This window comes from Schistocerca cancellata, chromosome 12, assembly GCF_023864275.1.
Source record: "Schistocerca cancellata isolate TAMUIC-IGC-003103 chromosome 12, iqSchCanc2.1, whole genome shotgun sequence".
Classification (NCBI taxonomy): Eukaryota; Metazoa; Arthropoda; class Insecta; order Orthoptera; family Acrididae; genus Schistocerca; species Schistocerca cancellata.
Genome location: NC_064637.1, coordinates 149,198,743 through 149,218,135, shown reverse-complemented (window position 1 = coordinate 149,218,135; position 19,393 = coordinate 149,198,743). Strand labels below are relative to the sequence as shown.

The following is a 19,393-nucleotide window of genomic DNA, read 5'->3' as shown; positions in this document are numbered from 1 at the left end:
CAATTTCCAGGAGTGTATTACTTTCAATTTAAAGCCCGCATCATACGAATACCTTTTATTTTTGTCCATTAAGAAACTAAAATAACCTAAAACTCCTCCGGAACACGCCATGAAAGCCCAACGGAACCGACCGGCCGCCATGTCATCCTTAGACCATAGGCGTTATTGGATGCCGATATGGAGGGGCATGTGGTCAGCACACCGCTCTCCCGGGCCGTATGTCAGTTTCTGAGACCGGAGCCGCTACTTCTCAGCCAAGTAGCTTCTCAGTCTGCCTCACAAGGGCTGAGTGCACCTCGCTTGCCAACAGCGCTCGGCAGACTGGATGGTCACCCATCCAAGTGCTAGCCCAGCCCCACAGCTCTTAACTTCGGTGATCTGACGGGAACCGGTGTTACCACTGCGGCAAGGCCGTTGGCTTCAAGAAACTAGCTACTAAAAAAAAAAAAAAATTGTGCTGTCACCGATAGCAAATATCACTTTCCAGTTCAGTGGCACAGTAGGCTGCAATGACGAATAACAAACTAGACAGTGTTCCGGGTTTGTGATGGCGGGGTGGGAGGAAAGAGTGTTAGCCAGCTTGTGAATCCCATCGTCGCATCGGTGCACTGCTGCCAGTTGAATCCTATGTTGCCAGATGGAAACAGTGTTGTGGATTGGCAAGAGAGCCAACCCACTATGAGAGGAAGCCGAAAGGCACGCGTTTTAGCTCACGCAGGCTGGCGTGAGGTCTGGAACAGGACAAGGAAGTTAGACTTTAGCAAAAAAGGACGTAGCTGTGGAATACTTAACTTTAATCCATAAATGGTGAACATCGCTCTTGACGGTACACGTTTTACAGCATCAATAGTAATGGCGCCTTGCTAGGTCGTAGCAAATGACGTAGCTGAAGGCTATGCTAACTATCGTCTCGGCAAATGAGAGCGTATTTTGTCAGTGAACCATCGCTAGCAAAGTCGGCTGTACAACTGGGGCGAGTGCTAGGAAGTGTCTCTAGACCTGCCGTGTGGCGGCGCTCGGTCTGCAATCACTGATAGTGGCGACACGCGGGTCCGACGTATACTAACGGACCGCGGCCGATTTAAAGGCTACCACCTAGCAAGTGTGGTGTCTGGCGGTGACACCACAAACAGGTTTCCTATTGCAACGAATATATGGACCTTTCTAAGACTGGCGGGAATTTTAAATCAAATACTGGAGTATAAGACGCACCTGGATTTTGGAGGCACGTTTTTCGAAGGAAAAGGTGCATTTTGCAGTACATGAAATACAATAGTGTTTTACCTTGGACTCGCTTTCTTACAGCCAAAGCGCAATAACACAGCGTTCATAGGTTACGGTCGTTGTCTCGTGCCCTCTGGTGTAGACGCTACTTCATAGGCGAATTGTAGCGAACACAGGTGAATCGTCTGCGAATGCTCATTCGCTATTGTTGGCTTCCATTCGCTTCGGTGTGCAGAAGGCTTCGCCACGACCGCACTGTTCGCTGTATAGCGATGTATGCGGTGTTCTCTGTTGATATGGCGACTTGAGACGTGCGTGTAATTGCTCGTTTACTGGCCCCATCCATCACAAAGAGGGGGGGGGGGGAGGGGAGTGGGTTGTGCCTGTCATGAATCACGCGCCCGTGTTTTCTACCGACAGCCAATAACAGCCAACAGCAGCAATTGGGAGTGACAATTGTGATAAGTGTTCTGTTCCGCTCGCTGCGTATTGTGCGTAAATCAAATACGTGTCTCCTGTCGTCTGGGAGACGTTAGCCTGACAAATTTGCCCCTCCTCGTATCAAGGATCGGCAGCGGTCTTACGTCGAATGATCACGTAAAAGAAATTGTAGATATTGGTTAAAAACAGTCTTGGATGCAATTTTAGTTTTATTTTTCAACGACGCGTTTCGCCTTATTTAGGCATCTACAGGTTATCTTAATTTGGCACTTCTTAGAAGAATCCGTTAATCAGTGTAGGCAAAGGGCGTCGTCGAATATATCAGGCCAAATTGCCTTCGTTAAACTCGGTAAAAGCTTTTCTAGATGGACGTTAGTGACACAAAGATCTGCATAACGCCCTTTGGCTACACTGACTAATGGATTCTTCTAAGAAATACCAAATTAAGATAACCTGATGATGCCTAAATAAGGCGAAACGCGTCGTTGAAAAATAAAAAGCTGAAATTGCAAGCAAGACTGTTTTTAACCAATACTGTTATGCACTGGCCGGCCGTTGTGGCCGAGCGGTTCTAGGCGCTACAGTCCGGAACCGCGCGACCGCTACGGTCGCAGGTTCGAATCCTGCCTCGGGCATGGATGTGTGTAATGTCCTTAGGTTAGTTAGGTTTGAGTAGTTCTAAGTTCTAGAGAACTGATGACCTCAGCAGTTAAGTCCCATAGTGCTCAGAGCCAGCCAGTTATGCACTGGTTTGCTGTATGCCACATATGCATTGGAAGAAATTGTAGGAAAAGCAAGTGCGAGACAGAGATTCATAGGATGAATATTAAGTCCACGTTCTCATTCAAATGAGTAAGAAACAAACGAAGTTTGGTGCTTATTTATGTATTTACTTATTCATTTATTTTGAGGCTATGAAAAGACATAGAAAGGATGTGTTTGGGGATTATGATTGATCAAACTTTCAACTTTATTTTAGATTATCAGTACAAAAAAAATGGTGCCCATAATTACGGTTTGATAAAGTGCTTTTGAGTTCGACGTACAGAGGCTGCGTGCAGTGTAGCCCCTCACGAGTTACCTGAAATGAAAAATGGGTAACATCAGTCGATGCTGTTACGGCGAGGCGTTAAGTCATGCGCCGGTACGCCAGTTGCGAGCGATGGAGCCTACTCTCATAATACGCAAGTTACAATAATTCTTTTGTCACGAATATGATGTTTCTCATTGATTTATTGGAACGAATCACAGAACTAACAACGGGTTTTCCAGTGATTCTCAATTTGCTGGTGCTCAAACGGCATATATACATATAGGCTTCAAATAAATGCCAATATGGCGCCTCACAGCATCTGTACTGAAGGGAGACGGCGTACGTGCGACGTAGGTGGCGTTGCGCCATCTCATTGGTCAACGCTCAGACGCACGCTCACAATATCTGACATGCCCGATGTGGTGTCACCGCCAGACACCACACTTGCTAGGTGGTAGACTTTAAATCGGCCACAGTCCGCTAGTATACGACGGACCCGCGTGTCGCCACTGTCAGTGATTGCAGACCGAGCGCCGCCACACGGCAGGTCTAGAGAGACGTCCTAGCACTCGCCCCAGTTGTACAGCCGACTTTGCTAGCGATGGTTCACTGACAAATTACGCTCTCATTTGCCGAGACGATAGTTAGCATAGCCTTCAGCTACGTCACTTGCTACGACCTAGCAAGGCGCCATTATCATTTTCTAATTATCTTGTAATGCATGTACCGTCAGACCGATGTTCACCAATTATGAATTAAAGTTAAATATTCAGTAGTCACTTACGTTCTTGCTACTATAAATGCCCTTAACTGTTCCAGACCTCACGCCAGCCTGCGTGAGCTTAACGCGTGCCTTTCGACTACCAATCATAGTGGCTTGGCTGTCTTGCCACGTCACAACACCCGATATTGCTCTGCACGTTCGGAAAGACTCCCGACCGTGCTATTCCACGCTATGACGTCAGAAACTCGGCACGCTCAACGTTCGGACGCACGGTCCGTGTGCCGACGGCTTAAGGGCTGGGCTGAGGATGACACGGCGGCCGGTTGGTACCGTAGGGCCCTCAAGGCCTGTTTGGACCGAGTTTGTTTGCTTGATTCACTAACTCTCCTCCTGTTTAGCTAAGTGGTAACGTGTTTGCCTACTATGCAGCGGACCTGAGTTCGATTCCCGGCTGGGTTGAAGAATTTCTCTGCTCGTGAACCGGGTGCTGTGTTGTCCTCATCATCACCGACGCGCAAGTCGCTCTATGTGCAGTCACCCGAAATAAGAATTGTAACCCGGCACCCAAACGTCCCCGATTAGGGCCTCCTGGCCATGAATGCCACACGATCATTTCGGTAACCAACTGGCTTCCGTTTGTAAGTGGCTATCGGAAAGTTTCTGCTCGACACCCGTACAATCCAGAATAGGTATGCCAATCAGGCAAAATACCTGTGGTCGGTGAGGCAATCACGCAAGCGACGCCACCAGATTGAAGATACCCTACGTGAAAGTCCCTAACTGCCTGCTGCACATCCTTGTCCGACACTTCGAGCCCTTTAAGGGGATACGGAATCGGATTTTGGGTTAAAAAATCGAATTTTTTTTTATTGGCGTATTATATTCTGCCATGTTTCCTCTTTAAAATGACGATCATACATAGCTCTGCTACAATTATAACTATTTTATTTTTATATATTTGTGAGATCGGGTATTGCGCTTTAGTTATACACGTCTCTCGTGGCTGACCATGAACTTTTTGGCAGTACCTTTAAAGTGACATGAATTCAAATATCCCGGTTTACAGCGACTATTTATACACTAGTTGCCCGAAAATGTTTCTCTCTGGTTTCCTCAAGTTACTCTTTGACTTTGTGGCGGGACTGTTTTGTAAACAGTGTGATATAAGAAAGTAGTTGTTGTTGAGTTATTTCGTATTTAGTGCTTCTTTTTTCGCAGTGAAAATGCCTAGAGCTAAAGCAAAAGTATTTAAAAAGCGTGTGAACTGGCAAAAGAAAAGAAATAATGATTCATTAGCAAAGCAAAGCAGTTCATCATCATCACTGTTGGAAAATGTGAATCCACTTATTACTGATTTGCCGAACGAACTTACACCAAATGAAAACAGTGCTTCTCATAAAAAACTAAGAGATTTGGAAGAGAAATATAATTTACTTGATAGAGGGAATGAAGTTTTTGAACTCATTGATACGAATATATTGTGTGAAGCTCTTGAAAACAGTTTGTGCTGCAAAAAATGTCATGGAAACGTTTCTCTGAAAGTAGAATCCCATGTTGGCCTGGCTGCCCAGTTAAATACAGCTGTAAGTTTCCAAGTTCGGTTTCAGTAACTGTAAATAATGGATACAAGAAAACTGAACTTTATAGTGTAAATATTAGGTTAGTTTATGGATTGCGAGCAATTGGTAAGGGTAAAGCAGCTGGTGATATGCTATGTGGTGTTCTAAATCTTCCAAGTGCACCTTCAAAGTTTGAAGCTTACAATTATGTACTAGGATCTGCAGTTGAAGATGTAGCACAGAAGTCAGTGCAGGTTGCTGTGGAAGAAGCAGTGGAAGAAAATGACGGCAGTCGTGACCTCACAGTGGCGTTTGATGGCACGTGGCAGAAAAGGGGCCACACCTCCAACAATGGTGTTGTAACAGCAACTAGTGTTGATACTGGCAAGGTTATTGATGTTGCAATAATGTCTAAATACTGTAGGTGCACAGGCAGGCTGAAAAATGAACACAGTGATGACTGTATTGCTAATTATTATGGTAGTAGTGGTGGCATGGAGGTTGCTGGGGTGAAGAAAATTTTTCATCGCTCTTCACAGTGGTATAATGTTCGCTATGTCAAATATCTGGGAGATGGTGACTCTAAAGCATTCAAAGAAGTTTTGGAAAGCAAACCATATGGGAACAGTGTAAATATAAGCAAACTTGAAGGTATAGGACATGTGCAGAAGAGAATGGGTGCCAGGCTGAGAAGGTTAAAATCAGTTATGAAAGGGAAAAAACTAGATGATGGGAAAACCTTGGATGGCAGAGGAAGATTGACTGATTCCATAATAGACCACATTCAGAACTGCTATGGCCTTGCAATCAGGCAAAATACAGGCAATCTTGAAGAAATGAGGAGAGCTATATGGGCTTTATATTTCCACACCGCATCCACGGATGAGCATCCACAACATGGTTTGTGCTCCAAAGGTGAAAACAGCTGATGTAAATACAATAGGGGACTAACAACAGGAGAGAAATACATTCACCACCACAGTCTACCATCAGCCATCATGGCAGAAATAAAGCCCATTTTCAGAGATCTGGCTGACAGAAGTCTTCTGATGAAATGTCTTCACGGAAAAACGCAGAACCCCAACGAGTGCTTGAATAGTGTGATATGGCATCGTCTCCCAAAAACAGTGTTTGTCGGAATTAATACACTACATTTTGGTGTGTATGATGCTGTGGCAACCTTCAATCTTGGAAATATAACTAAATGCCAGGTCCTTCAAAAGTTGGGTATGTGTGTTGGTTCCCGTACGGTACGTGCTATGTTCTTTTTAGATCAGCACAGACCAAGGATGCTGATAATATAATCAAGACATTAGTGAAAAAAGCAAGACAGGTGCAGAGGGGTGCCAAAAGAAGACTTGAAGATGATTATGAAGACTGTGAAGGGGGTATTAGCTACGGATCAGGAATGTTTTAATCTTCTTTCTCCGTTTCCCGTAAGTTTACTTTTTACTTCATCTAGGAACATTATCTCAGGTACTGGTCAACCTAGAAGTCTGAAATTTTTATGACGTAGTGACATAGGTCCCTATTACATACTGAAACAACGATTTTTTAATTACTTGATTTACAAAAGACTTAGGGGTGATAGTCTAGTAAAAAGCGATGGAAAAAATTTACTTAAAAATAAATGTACAATATCTCTGTAAGAAAATACTTTGACAATAAACTGTTGTTTCAGTATTGTTGTAACATATGAATGCACATACAGTAAAATTTTTACCTCTCTGTCTCCAGTAGTTTGTGAGAAAATGTTCCCTATAGTAGGCATATATTAACATTGCGGGGATAGGTGATTCCGTATCCCCTTAAGGGACCGAATGCGTGATACTGCGTTACGATATTTTCGATGTGGGGACGTGCGTTATCTTCAAGCAGGTGCACCCCTCGACGCACCATTACACAGCCGTGGTTTTCGATATACAGGGTGATTCAAAAAGAATACCACAACTTAAGGAATTTAAAACTCTGCAACGACAAAAGGCAGAGCTAAGCACATTCTGTCGGCGAATTAAGGGAGCTATAAAGTTTCATTTAGTTGTACATTTGTTCGCTTGAGGCGCTGTTGACTAGGCGTCAGCGTCAGTTGATGCTAAGATGGCTACCGCTCAACAGAAAGCTTTTTGTGTTATTGAGTACGGCAGAAGTGAATCGACGACAGTTGTTCAGCGTGCATTTCGAACGAAGTATGGTGTTAAACCTCCTTATAGGTGGTGTATTAAACGTTGGTATTTACAGTTTACAGAGAATGGGTGTTTGTGCAAAGGGAAAAGTTCTGGACGGCCGAGAACGAGTGATGAAAATGTAGCACGCATCCAGCAAGCATTTGTTCGCAGCCCAGGAAAATCGACTCGCAGAGCTAGCAGAGAGCTGCAAATTCCATAATCAACTGTGTGGAGAGTCCTACGAAAAAGGTTAGTTATGAAACCTGAACGTCAACTACCCGAGGCGATGGATCGGCCGCCAGGCAGCCCGTGACAGAGCACTTCATCACTGGCCTCCAAGAAGCCCTGATCTTACCCCCTGCGATTTTTTCTTATGGGGGTATGTTAAGGATATGGTGTTTTGGCCACCTCTCCCAGCCACCATTGATGATTTGAAACGAGAAATAACAGCAGCTATCCAAACTGTTACGCCTGATATGCTACAGAGAGTGTGGAACAAGTTGGAGTATCGGGTTGATATTGCTCGAGTGTCTGGAGGGGGCCATATTGAACATCTCTGAACTTGTTTTTGAGTGAAAAAAAAACCTTTTTAAATACTCTTTGTAATGATGTATAACAGAAGGTTATATTATGTTTCTTTCATTAAATACACATTTTTAAAGTTGTGGTATTCTTTTTGAATCACCCTGTATTTAGGGGAGAGCGGGGCTACAAGCTCTGACTTTTAGTTAACTTGAAAATTCGTTAAGAATACTTCATTTTAGTATTCATGCGACGCAATCAAAATTAACTTATATATGTAAATCTGATATTAAGACAGTTATTTGTGTCATTTGTTGTTTTTTCAGTAATCATGTTTTAATTATCGAAATTACCGGTTAAATAAGTCACAGCCGCAAAATACTAACAGGGATTCTTCACAGACGAATGGAAAAATTGCGAGAAGCCGACCTCGGGGAAGATCAGTTCGGATTCCGTAGAAATACTGGAACACTTGAGGCAATATTGACCCTACGACTTATCTTAGAAAATAGATTAACGAAAGGCAAACCTACGTTTATAGCATTTGTAGTCTTAGAGAAACTTTTGACAATGTTCTCTGGAATACTCTTTCAAATACTGAAGGTGGCAGGGGTAAAATACAGGGAGCGAAAGGCTATTTACAATTTGTACAGAAACCAGATAGCTGCTATAAGAGTCGAGGGACATGAAATGGAAGTAGTGGTTGGGAAGGGAGTGAGACAGGGTTGTAGCCTATCCCCAATGTTGTTCAAAAAAATGGCTCTGAGCGCTATGGGACTTAACTGCTGAGGTCATCATCCCCTAGAACTTAGAACTACTTAAACCTAACTAACCTGAAGACATCACACACATCCATGCCCGAGGCAGGATTCGAACCTGCGACCGTAGCGGTCACGCGGCTCCGGACTGTAGCGCCTAGAACCGCTCGGCCACTCCTGCCGGCAATGTTATTCAATCTGCATATTGAGCAAGCAGTAAAGCCAACAAAAGAAAAATTTGGAGTAGGTATTAAAATCCATGGAGATGAAATAAAAACTTTGAGGTTCGCCGATGACATTGTAATTCTGTCAGAGACAGCAAAGGACTTGGAAGAGCAGTTGAACGGAATGGACAGTGTCTTGAAAGGAGGGTATTACATGAAGATCAACAAAAGCAAAACACGGATAATGGAATGTAGTCGAATTAAATCAAGTGATGCTGACGGAATTGGGATAGGAAATGACACTTACAGTAGTAGACGCGTTTTGCTATTTGTGGAATAAAGTAACTGATGGTCGAAGTAGAGAGGATATAAAATGTAGACTGGCAATGGCAAGGAAAGCGTTTCTCGAGAGAAATTTGTAAATATGGAGTATATATTTACGCGTCAGGAAGTCTTTTCTGAAAGTATTTTTTATGGAGTGTAGCCATGTACGGAAGTGAAACAAGAAGAGACTAGAGGCTTTCGAAATGTGACGATTAAATGGGTAGGAGGTACTGAATAGAATTGGGGAGAATACAACTTTGTGGCACATAGGTAGGCCATACTCTGAGGCACTAAGGGATCACCAATTTAGTATTGGAGGGCAGCGTGGAGGATAAAAATCGTAGACGGAGACCAACTGATGAACACACTGAACAGATTCAGAAGGATGTAGGTTGCAGTAGGTACGGGGGGATGAAGAAGCTTGCACAGGGTAGAGTTGCAGGGGGGGCTGCATCAAACCAGTCTCTAGACTGAAGACTACAACAACAACAACGACGACGACGACGACAACAACAACAACAACAACGTTTTAATGTTTAAAGTCGTAAAGTAACAACTTAGCCCGACTCTGGGCAAATTGTTAACAAGCCAGGGTAAGTTGTAACCATATTTGTTAAAGCTATAATTTGTGAAATAAAAAACAATAAATGATTAAACCATGTCAGTTTATTTAAGTAATAATCAACATGCCGTACGAATCATCAAGTACACAGTTGAATGTTATATAACAAGTAACTATAATTCGTATTTAAGCAGTTATTAACCCTTTAGTAATTCACAGCTTATCACATAACTTGTAACTACTCTTGATAATTCAGTCTTTAATCATATTGACCTTGTCTTAGGCTGAAAAGATCTATCATATTGCCGTCATAGGCAGAAAACATACTTACTTATAATTAATTAAACATCAGAAGATACATCACAATGACAGTTGGGGTGAGGTTAATAAGACTTGATTCTGCCTACATCTGGAATGGGCCAAGTTCTTACATTCTGGACACTGAACCCATTCTTCCCCAGAACGTGAATTAGAGTAACTGTCACAGCACACTAGACAATTATACTCTAAACTGTCCTCTTCACTCTCAAATCTTTCACTACTCGTTTGTAAAACCTGTCGTTTAACAGACTTTCCCTACCTTTTGCCTTTTCCTTTTCCATTTCCTTGTGTTGTTTTACCTTTCTTTTTTCTCACCAACTGCGACGATGTGGCCTATTCTACACCTTATTTTATATCTATGTGACGATGCTGTGCTGATTATATTTCGACGATGCCATTATGGCCTTATCTCTTTTAAGACATGATGTAAAAAAGATCTGAGGATGGTTATTACGGACTGAAACCGTTCATCGTCTAAAGAATTGATATTGTAATCAGAGACTGGAATAAAAACATTTTCCTTTTATTTTTTCTCACTTTTTGATTGTTGATGTTCACTTTCCTTTTCATGCTTTGCTTTTCTGCTAAGGTTTCTTTCACTGGAGTGCGGTTAAAACAGCATATTTTCTAAGAGTCTCCTGTTTGTTCCAATCCTTGGCGATCCCTTCGGAAAAGGACATAGTATTTCTAGAGAGAAAGGGACTTGAACTCAGAGTTGTTCTTCTATGACACCAGAAGATGCAATCAGATTAACAACCCCTGATGGTCCTGGCGCATCGATGATTTGTCATGCATCTGTACTAATGGTTACAACTTCAGATGCACGAATTGGGGCATGTTGTTCCGAGGTCACAACTTGCCCCCGTAAAACGGAACTTCTAGCCCAAATATGTTGAAATAAAAGCGAGATATTGGTTACGTTACGAAACATAGGTAATTTGCACATTGTGTACAAAAACAGTTCACAAATCCTTACAACAAAAGACTGAAACACTAAAGGCTACTCGTTAAAATTCGTGAGATAGGTCAAAAATACCAGATACGAAAATATTTACTTACATGAACCAGCTGTCGTTCCGATGTTCCGAGGACTACTAGCCTGTTTACGATGGCTGTGGCGTTTCATTTCACGACGTGTTTACTTAAATATCATATCTTTTTCCCTCGCGGAGTGATTTCAATCTGAACAACTTACCTCGGTAACTTCTAGCCCAGCTCTCTCTTATCGCCGGCCGGTGTGGCCGAGCGGTTCTAGGCGCTTCAGTTTGGAACCGCGAGACGGCTACGGTCACAGGTTCGAATCCTGCCTCGGGCATGGATGTGTGAGATATCCTTAGGGTAGTTGGGTTTAAGGAGTTCTACGTTCTGGGGGACAGATGACCTCAGACGTTAAGTCTCATAGTGCTCAGAGCCATTTTAACCATTTGTCTCCCTTACTGCCGCACACACATTCTTCATTCTCGAATGAATGTCAAGCAGTGTTTCTCCTTCGGCAGCCAAGAACATAACGTTGGTCCTGTTTGGACGCATTTGGTAATAACATCGCCATAGTAAACGTTTCCGTATTTATCACACGAGCTTCGAAATACACGAATGCCAAACTGATTCCTTGTCTGCGTGCCGGTGCTTGTATATCCGTATCGGAGTCGCACTACTTAGCATATGCACTGATCAGCCAAAACAACGCGATGTTGGATGAAGCCTGGTGGGGCTGTGTGCACGTGACGCGGTAACAAAAGCATGTACGAGCCGTGTTTTTTAAGTAAGTACCGTTTAGAAATTAAAAAAAGGACGAACTAAGATATCTCAATAATTTTATTTTTACATGAAAGCCTGTACCTTAATCTACGCACTGACGCCATTACAGTCTGATTCTTCCTTGTTTACGTTGTGTACTGTTCACGATACCTCCGATAATCGTGAGTCCCGCCGACTGTGAAGTACGGGTTGTTATAAGATTTCTTAGCGCTAAAGGCCTAAAAGCGATCGATATTCATCGTGAGATCTGTGCAGTTTATTGAGAAAACATGAGGAGTGATGGAATGGTAAGAAATTCGGTGAGAGCATTTAAAGATGGCTGCACAAATGTGCATGATGAACAACGGAGTGGGCGTCCTTCGGTCGTTAATGAAAGTTTGGTGCAGGAAGTGGACAATAAGGTGAGAGAAAACAGACGTTTTACGATTTCCTCCTTGCTGGATGACTTTACTAATGTTTCTCGTAGTGTTTGGTATGGCATTGTGACCGAGCACTTGAATTACCGAAAATTGTGCGCACGTTGGGTACCGATAATGTTGACGGGTGTGCACAAAACCAAACGTTCAGACAGTACATTGACTTTCCTTGAGCGGTACCACAACGACGGTAATGATTTCTTAATCCAAATTGTTACGGGCTACGAAACATGGGTGGCCTATGTCACACCAGAATCAAAGAAACAGTCCATGGAAACAAGGGCATCGTTTTGCTGCAAGACAACGCTCGTCCGCATGTGGCGAATCAGACCAAAGATATCATCAAATCATCTCGATGGGAAACTCTAGATCATCCTCCGTTCAGCCCCGATCTTGCGCCCAGTGACTACCATCTGTTCCTGCACTTGAAGAAACACCTGGGCGGCCAGCGTCTTCAAGACGATGCCGAAGTGAAAACAGTGGCGATGCAGTGGTTAACAAGTCAGGCGGCAGACTTCTATGAGGAGAGTATTCAAAAACTGGTGCAACGTTATGACAAGTGCATCAATATTGACGGAAATTGCGTAGAAAAGTAGATTAAGGTACAGGCTTTCATGTAAAAATAAAATTATTGAGATATCTTAACACGCCTTTTTTTAAATTTCAAAACGGTACTTATTTTAAAAAAACGCCTCGTAAGAGAAGTAGGCACAGACGCAGGAACACCCTAGCGAAGATATGGGCTGCAAATGGGGAAATCCATTAAGATAAGCCACTTTGGCAAAAGACTGATTATTACTGCTCAGACCCTGTGAACGAGTACCTCTAAAACGGTGAAGCTGGTAGAGTGTCCACGTGCTACTATCGTGAGCTTCTACAGAAAGAGGTAGGTCACTGAAAATACTACTAGGCGCAAAATCGTTGGACGTCCCTGACTTTTCACAGTACATGGGGTTCATAAGGTTGTCTGCTTTGTAAAGTAGGATAGATGGTGGTCTATGGTATGTCTGGAAAAAAAACGCACAACGCTTGTGCACGCACAAGTGTTTCAGAGCACACACTTCACTGTACATTGTTGAACATGGAGCTCTACAGCAGACCACCCCTACGTGTTCACATGTTGACTCAATCACATCGTCAGTTACGATTGGAGTGAGCACGGGACCATTGGGATTAGACTGTCGATCAATGTAATAGCGTCGGCTCTTTGGATGAATCACATTTTTGCTACAACCAGGTCCCTGGTCGATGTCCTGTGTGGTTTGGATCCCACACCACCAGAAGAGGATGGACAAGTGCAATGTAGGCAGTGTCTTTAGTAGACCTGGTGTTTCTTCTAATTGTTCTGCCTATAAACAGCAGTATCTGGTCCGCTTCTCCCACAACATTATCTGTGTAATAGTTCCAGTTTAAGTTATTCGTAATTCTTATCCCTAAGAATCCAGTTGAAATCACAGCCTTTCGGATTCTGTGATTAATCGTATAACCGAAACTTAGTGGACTCCTTTAATAAAAGGATTGGATCGAACAAGAGACGTCTTAGAAAACCCGTTATTTTAACCGATACTCCAGTAAAACAAACCTTAGTAGAACAGCAAAACAAGAAAAGGAAGGTGAACATCAACAATCAAAAAGTGAGAAAAAAATAAAGGAAAAGGGAAAGGTAAAACAACACAAGTAAATGGAAAAGCAAAGGGCAGGGGAAGTCTGGTAAACGGTAGGTTTTACAAACGAGTAGTGAAATGTCTGAGAGTGTAGAGGACAGTTAAGAGTATAATTGTCTAGTGTGCTGTGACAGCTACTCTTATTCATGTTCTGGGGAAGAATGTAAGAACTCGGCCCATTCCAGATGTAGGCAGAATCAAGCCGAACTGTCATTGTGATGTAGCTTCTGATTAATTATAAGTATATATATTTTCTGCCTAAGACGGCAGTATGATAGATATTTTCAGCCTAAGACAAGGCCAATATGATTCAAGACTGAATTATCAAGGCTGAGCAGTTGCAAGTTATTTGATAAGCTGTTAATTACTATAGGGTTAATAACTGTTTAAACACAAATTGATGGGGACGTCCTCACGCTTTCCATTATTTAGTCAGTTAGTTCGTTACTTACTTACGTACTTACTTACTTTCATATTCCTTCGATCATTCTGCACGATAAATCGTCATGATGTGGAACGACCCATTTTACATTCCCATTGCAAATTAATTTGTGCATCTATTTGTGCTCTAAACATAATCATATAATTATATTTTTTCTCCCCAAAATGAAAACAAGATGTACAGATTGCGTTAGCAATTCCTACCCACCACCTTTTACACATTACAAAGATAGCAATTCTTCTACGGGATAGGAGGAGTTGTCAAGGAGAAACTTTTTCAATTTATTTTCAAATTTTACTTTACTGTCTGTTAGACATTTTATATCACTGGGTAAGTGGTAAAAAAAAAATTTGTTGCAGCGTTGTGCACCCCTTTCTGTGCTAAAGATAACCTTAATGTTGAGTAATGAATGTCATTTTTTCTTCTAGTATTGTAATTACATACCTAATTGTTCCTTTTGAATTGTAGTGAATTATTTACAACAAACTTCATAAGGGAATAAATATGGTGTGAAGCAGTAGTCAGAATACCCAACTCCTTAAACAGATGTCTAGACGATGATCGCAGGTGAACACTCTGTATTATTCATACAGCACGTTTTTGGGCAATGAAGACGTTCTGTCTTAAAGGTGAGCTACCCCAGAACATTATTCCATATGGCATAATTGAATGGAAAATAAGCAAAATATGTCAACTTACTGATTTCTCTCGCCCCAAAATTTATGATTCTAGTTGCAAATGTGACCAAACTAAGTTGTTTTAGGAGTTCCAAAATGTTTTGTTTTTTTCAGTTTAAATTCTCATCAATATGGACACCTAAGAATTTTGATGTTTTCACGCTATGTATTATTTCATCACCATGTTTTACGCTTATCACTGGTGCAGTACTCCCTAGAGGTGCAGAACTGAATACACTCCTGGAAATTGAAATAAGAACACCGTGAATTCATTGTCCCAGGAAGGGGAAACTTCATTGACACATTCCTGGGGTCAGATACATCACATGATCACACTGACAGAACCACAGGCACATAGACACAGGCAACAGAGCATGCACAATGTCGGCACTAGTACAGTGTATATCCACCTTTCGCAGCAATGCAGGCTGCTATTCTCCCATGGAGACGATCGTAGAGATGCTGGATGTAGTCCTGTGGAACGGCTTGCCATGCCATTTCCACTTGGCGCCTCAGTTGGACCAGCGTTCGTGCTGGACGTGCAGACCGCGTGAGACGACGCTTCATCCAGTCCCAAACATGCTCAATGGGGGACAGATCCGGAGATCTTGCTGCCCAGGGTAGTTGACTTACACCTTCTAGAGCACGTTGGGTGGCACGGGATACATGCGGACGTGCATTGTCCTGTTGGAACAGCAAGTTCCCTTGCCGTTCTAGGAATGGTAGAACGATGGGTTCGATGACGGTTTGGATGTACCGTGCACTATTCAGTGTCCCCTCGACGATCACTAGTGGTGTACGGCCAGTGTAGGAGATCGCTCCCCACACCATGATGCCGGGTGTTGGCCCTGTGTGCCTCGGTCGTATGCAGTCCTGATTGTGGCGCTCACCTGCACGGCGCCAAACACGCATACGACCATCATTGGCACCAAGGCAGAAGCGACTCTCATCGCTGAAGACGACACGTCTCCATTCGTCCCTCCATTCACGCCTGTCGCGACACCACTGGAGGCGGGCTGCACGATGTTGGGGCGTGAGCGGAAGACGGCCTAACGGTGTGCGGGACCGTAGCCCAGCTTCATGGAGACGGTTGCGAATGGTCCTCGCCGATACCCCAGGAGCAACAGTGTCCCTAATTTGCTGGGAAGTGGCGGTGCGGTCCCCTACGGCACTGCGTAGGATCCTACGGTCTTGGCGTGCATCCGTGCGTCGCTGCGGTCCGGTCCCAGGTCGACGGTCACGTGCACCTTCCGCCGACCACTGGCGACAACATCGATGTACTGTGGAGACCTCACGCCCCACGTGTTGAGCAATTCGGCGGTACGTCCACCCGGCCTCCCGCATGCCCACTATACGCCCTCGCTCAAAGTCCGTCAACGACACATACGGTTCACGCCCACGCTGTCGCGGCATGCTACCAGTGTTAAAGACTGCGATGGAGCTCTGTATGCCACGGCAAACTGGCTGACACTGACGGCGGCGGTGCACAAATGCTGCGCAGCTAGCGCCATTCGACGGCCAACACCGCGGTTCCTGGTGTGTCCGCTGTGCCGTGCGTGTGATCATTGCTTGTACAGCCCTCTCGCAGTGTCCGGAGCAAGTATGGTGGGTGTGACACACCGGTGTCAATGTGTTCTTTTTTCCATTTCCAGGAGTGTATGATGTGTCTTTGGTTTTCTGCGAGTGGTATCACCCTGAATTTCACAGTCAACGACACTTCCGAGAACTTTCGACATTACTTAGCATGCAGTTGTCTAGGTAACTTATTTTCCAACTGGTTTTGATCTTCAGGTGAGTTTAATAGACGGTACATGACTGCCATCATCTGCAAACAATGTAAGAGAGCTGCTCAGATTTTCTCATAATTTGCTTTATATAGATTAGAAACACCAGAGGACCTATAACACTTCCTTGGAGAACGTCAGATATCACTTCACTTCTGCGCGATGGCTTTCCACCAGTCACCCCAAATTGCGAGGTTCGAGGCACGAAATCGCGAATCCAGTCGCACGTCTGAGACGATACTCCATTGGAATGCTGTTTGATTAATTAATATAAGCCAGTAGAGAGGATCTCTGTCCAAACTTTGTGAATATCTAGAATTGTGGAATCAATTGAAGATGACCTGTTGTCAGCCCTCAATACTTCATATGTGTAAAGAAAATATTGTCTTCCGCAAGGACTGTATGTCAATAGATCGTTTTCTTCGAGGTAACATATAACGTTCGAATGCAATATACGTTGCGAAATTCTAATTTTTTAATATTACCGTTTCTGATGTTTGGTATGATAAGTGACGGTGCATCTTAGATCCATGTAGATATTAATGTCTTAAAAGCTTTGTGGTTCCTTACGAGGTGTGATTGGAAAGTTTTAAGAATGGGCTTATAATTGTACAATGGTGGTACTTACATGTTACTGCGATGCATCTACTTCAAAATAGTCTCCTTCTGACTGAACACACCGACTCCAACGGTGTTTTCACTTTTGGAAACATTCCTGGAAATTTTTTCGTTAAGTGTGTTAAGGACGTTCTCCATATTTGCCTGGATGTCTTCAGCAGAGTCACATCGCTTCCATTTGAGTAAAATTTTGATTTTAGGAAACAGCTAGATGTCCACAGTGGCCAAATCAGGAGAATATGGCGGTTATGGAAGCACAGGAATTTTGAATTTGGTCAAAAATGCATCAATGGAGAAGGCACGATGAGCCGGAGCATTGTCATGGTGTAGCACCCAACTCCTGTCTTTCCACAATGCAGGCCTTCTCTTCCACACCTCTTCGCGCAAATTCTTAAAGACACATTTGTAAACCGAGCGAGGTGGTGCAGTGGTTAGCACACTGGACTCGCATTCGGGAGGACGACGGTTCAATACCGCGTCCGACCATCCTGATTTAGGTTTTCCATGATTTCCCTAAATCGCTGCAGTCAAATGCTGGGATGGTTACTTCGAAAGGTCACGGCTTACTTCCTTCCCCGTCTTTGATTAATTAATATAAGCCAGTAGAGAGGATCTCTGTCCAAACTTTGTGAATATCTAGAATTGTGGAATCAATTGAAGATAACCTGTTGTCAGCACTCAATACTTCATGTGTATAAAGAAAATATTGTCTTCCGCAAGGACACCGATGACCTCCACGATTGGTCTCTTGCACCAAACAACCCAACCCAACACACTTGTAGTATTCCTGGTTAATTGTCTGTCCTCCAGGGGTAAATTCATGATGCACAATACCTGTAAAATCGAAAAAAATCACCAACATTGCCTTCACCTTCGACCGACTTTGCCGTGCTTTTTTCGGTCGTGGTTAGCCTGGAGTCTTCCACTGCGAAGACCACTTTTGTTTCGGGATCACATCCACATACCCACGATTCGTCACCTGTAATTACCCTGTTTAACAATTCTGGGTCATTTTTAGTCCGATTAATCAGTTCTTGGAACTCTTCAAGTCGGTATTGTCTCTGGACACTTGAAACACTTTTGAAATAAATTTTGCAGACACTGGACGCATGTTCAGATCTTCAGTTAAAATTGACTGAAGTGCATAGAAACTTAAAATTTCATCGGCAATCTCCCTAATTATAAGTCTACGATCAGAGAGCACGGAGTCGCGAACTTTCACAACATTTTCATTCGTTTCTGCGGTGGAAAGACGGCCGGACTGTGGTTCACCTTCATATGATTCGCGGCCATTTTTCAATCTGTTGTACCAGACAAAAACATTTGACTGGCTCATACAATTATCTCCAAAGGCTGTTTTAATAGTTCGTAAGTCTCAGAAGCTGATTTCCCACTTTTGAAACAAAATTTCACACGAACTCGTTGATTCGTTTTTACGTCCATTTACACGCAGACAGAATCCGGCAACAAGCTCTAACAGACACGCACTCAACCAACTGCCACAACAAACTGAATAAAGGAAACGCAGTTTCAGTTTCCTGTCAGAGGGCGTTCAAGGCAGTGACTCACTCCCTACCCTCTGCGTACCTGCCCATCAAACCAGTAAGCAGTAGCAGATCCATTCTTAAAACTTTCCAATCACACCTCGTATTTCGGTAAAATGAGGTCTGGAAGAAATTGGCTTGTTGCGAAATCTGGCTCACTTCTAATCGCCAAAATTCCGTTAGCCATTCTTTTAAAAATCTTAAGCAATTTTGTCAGCTGAAGTGCCACGCCATTGGCTGGGCGCCACTGGGAACTTGACGCGATTGGTTGAGGGATTTGAGAGGTGACTGCTGAGACTACATCTACGTGATTACTCTGATAATCACAATAAAGTGCCTGGCAGAGGGTTCAATGAACCACCTTCAAGCTGTCTCTCTACCGTTGCACTCTCGAACTGCACGCCGGAAAAACGAGCTCTTAGTTTTTTCCGTGCGAGCCCTGATTTCTCTTAACTTTTATCATGATGATCATTTCTCCCTATGTAGGTGGCTGCCAACAGAATGTTTTCGCAATCGGAGGAGAAAACTGGTGATTGAAATTTCGTGAGATCATCCCGTCGCAACTAAAAACGCCTTTGCTTAAATGATTGCCACTGCAATTCACGTATCATGTCTGTGACACTATCTCCCCTATTTCGCGATAATACAAAACGAACTGCCCTTCTTTGTACTTTTTCGATGTCATCCGTCAGT

At 43.4% G+C, this 19,393-nt stretch overlaps 1 pseudogene; it reads right to left on the bottom strand.

Annotated features, from left to right (window-relative positions):
• Positions 1 to 301: 301 nt before the first annotated feature.
• Positions 302 to 419, bottom strand: LOC126110089 (5S ribosomal RNA; annotated as a pseudogene).
• Positions 420 to 19,393: the final 18,974 nt, after the last annotated feature.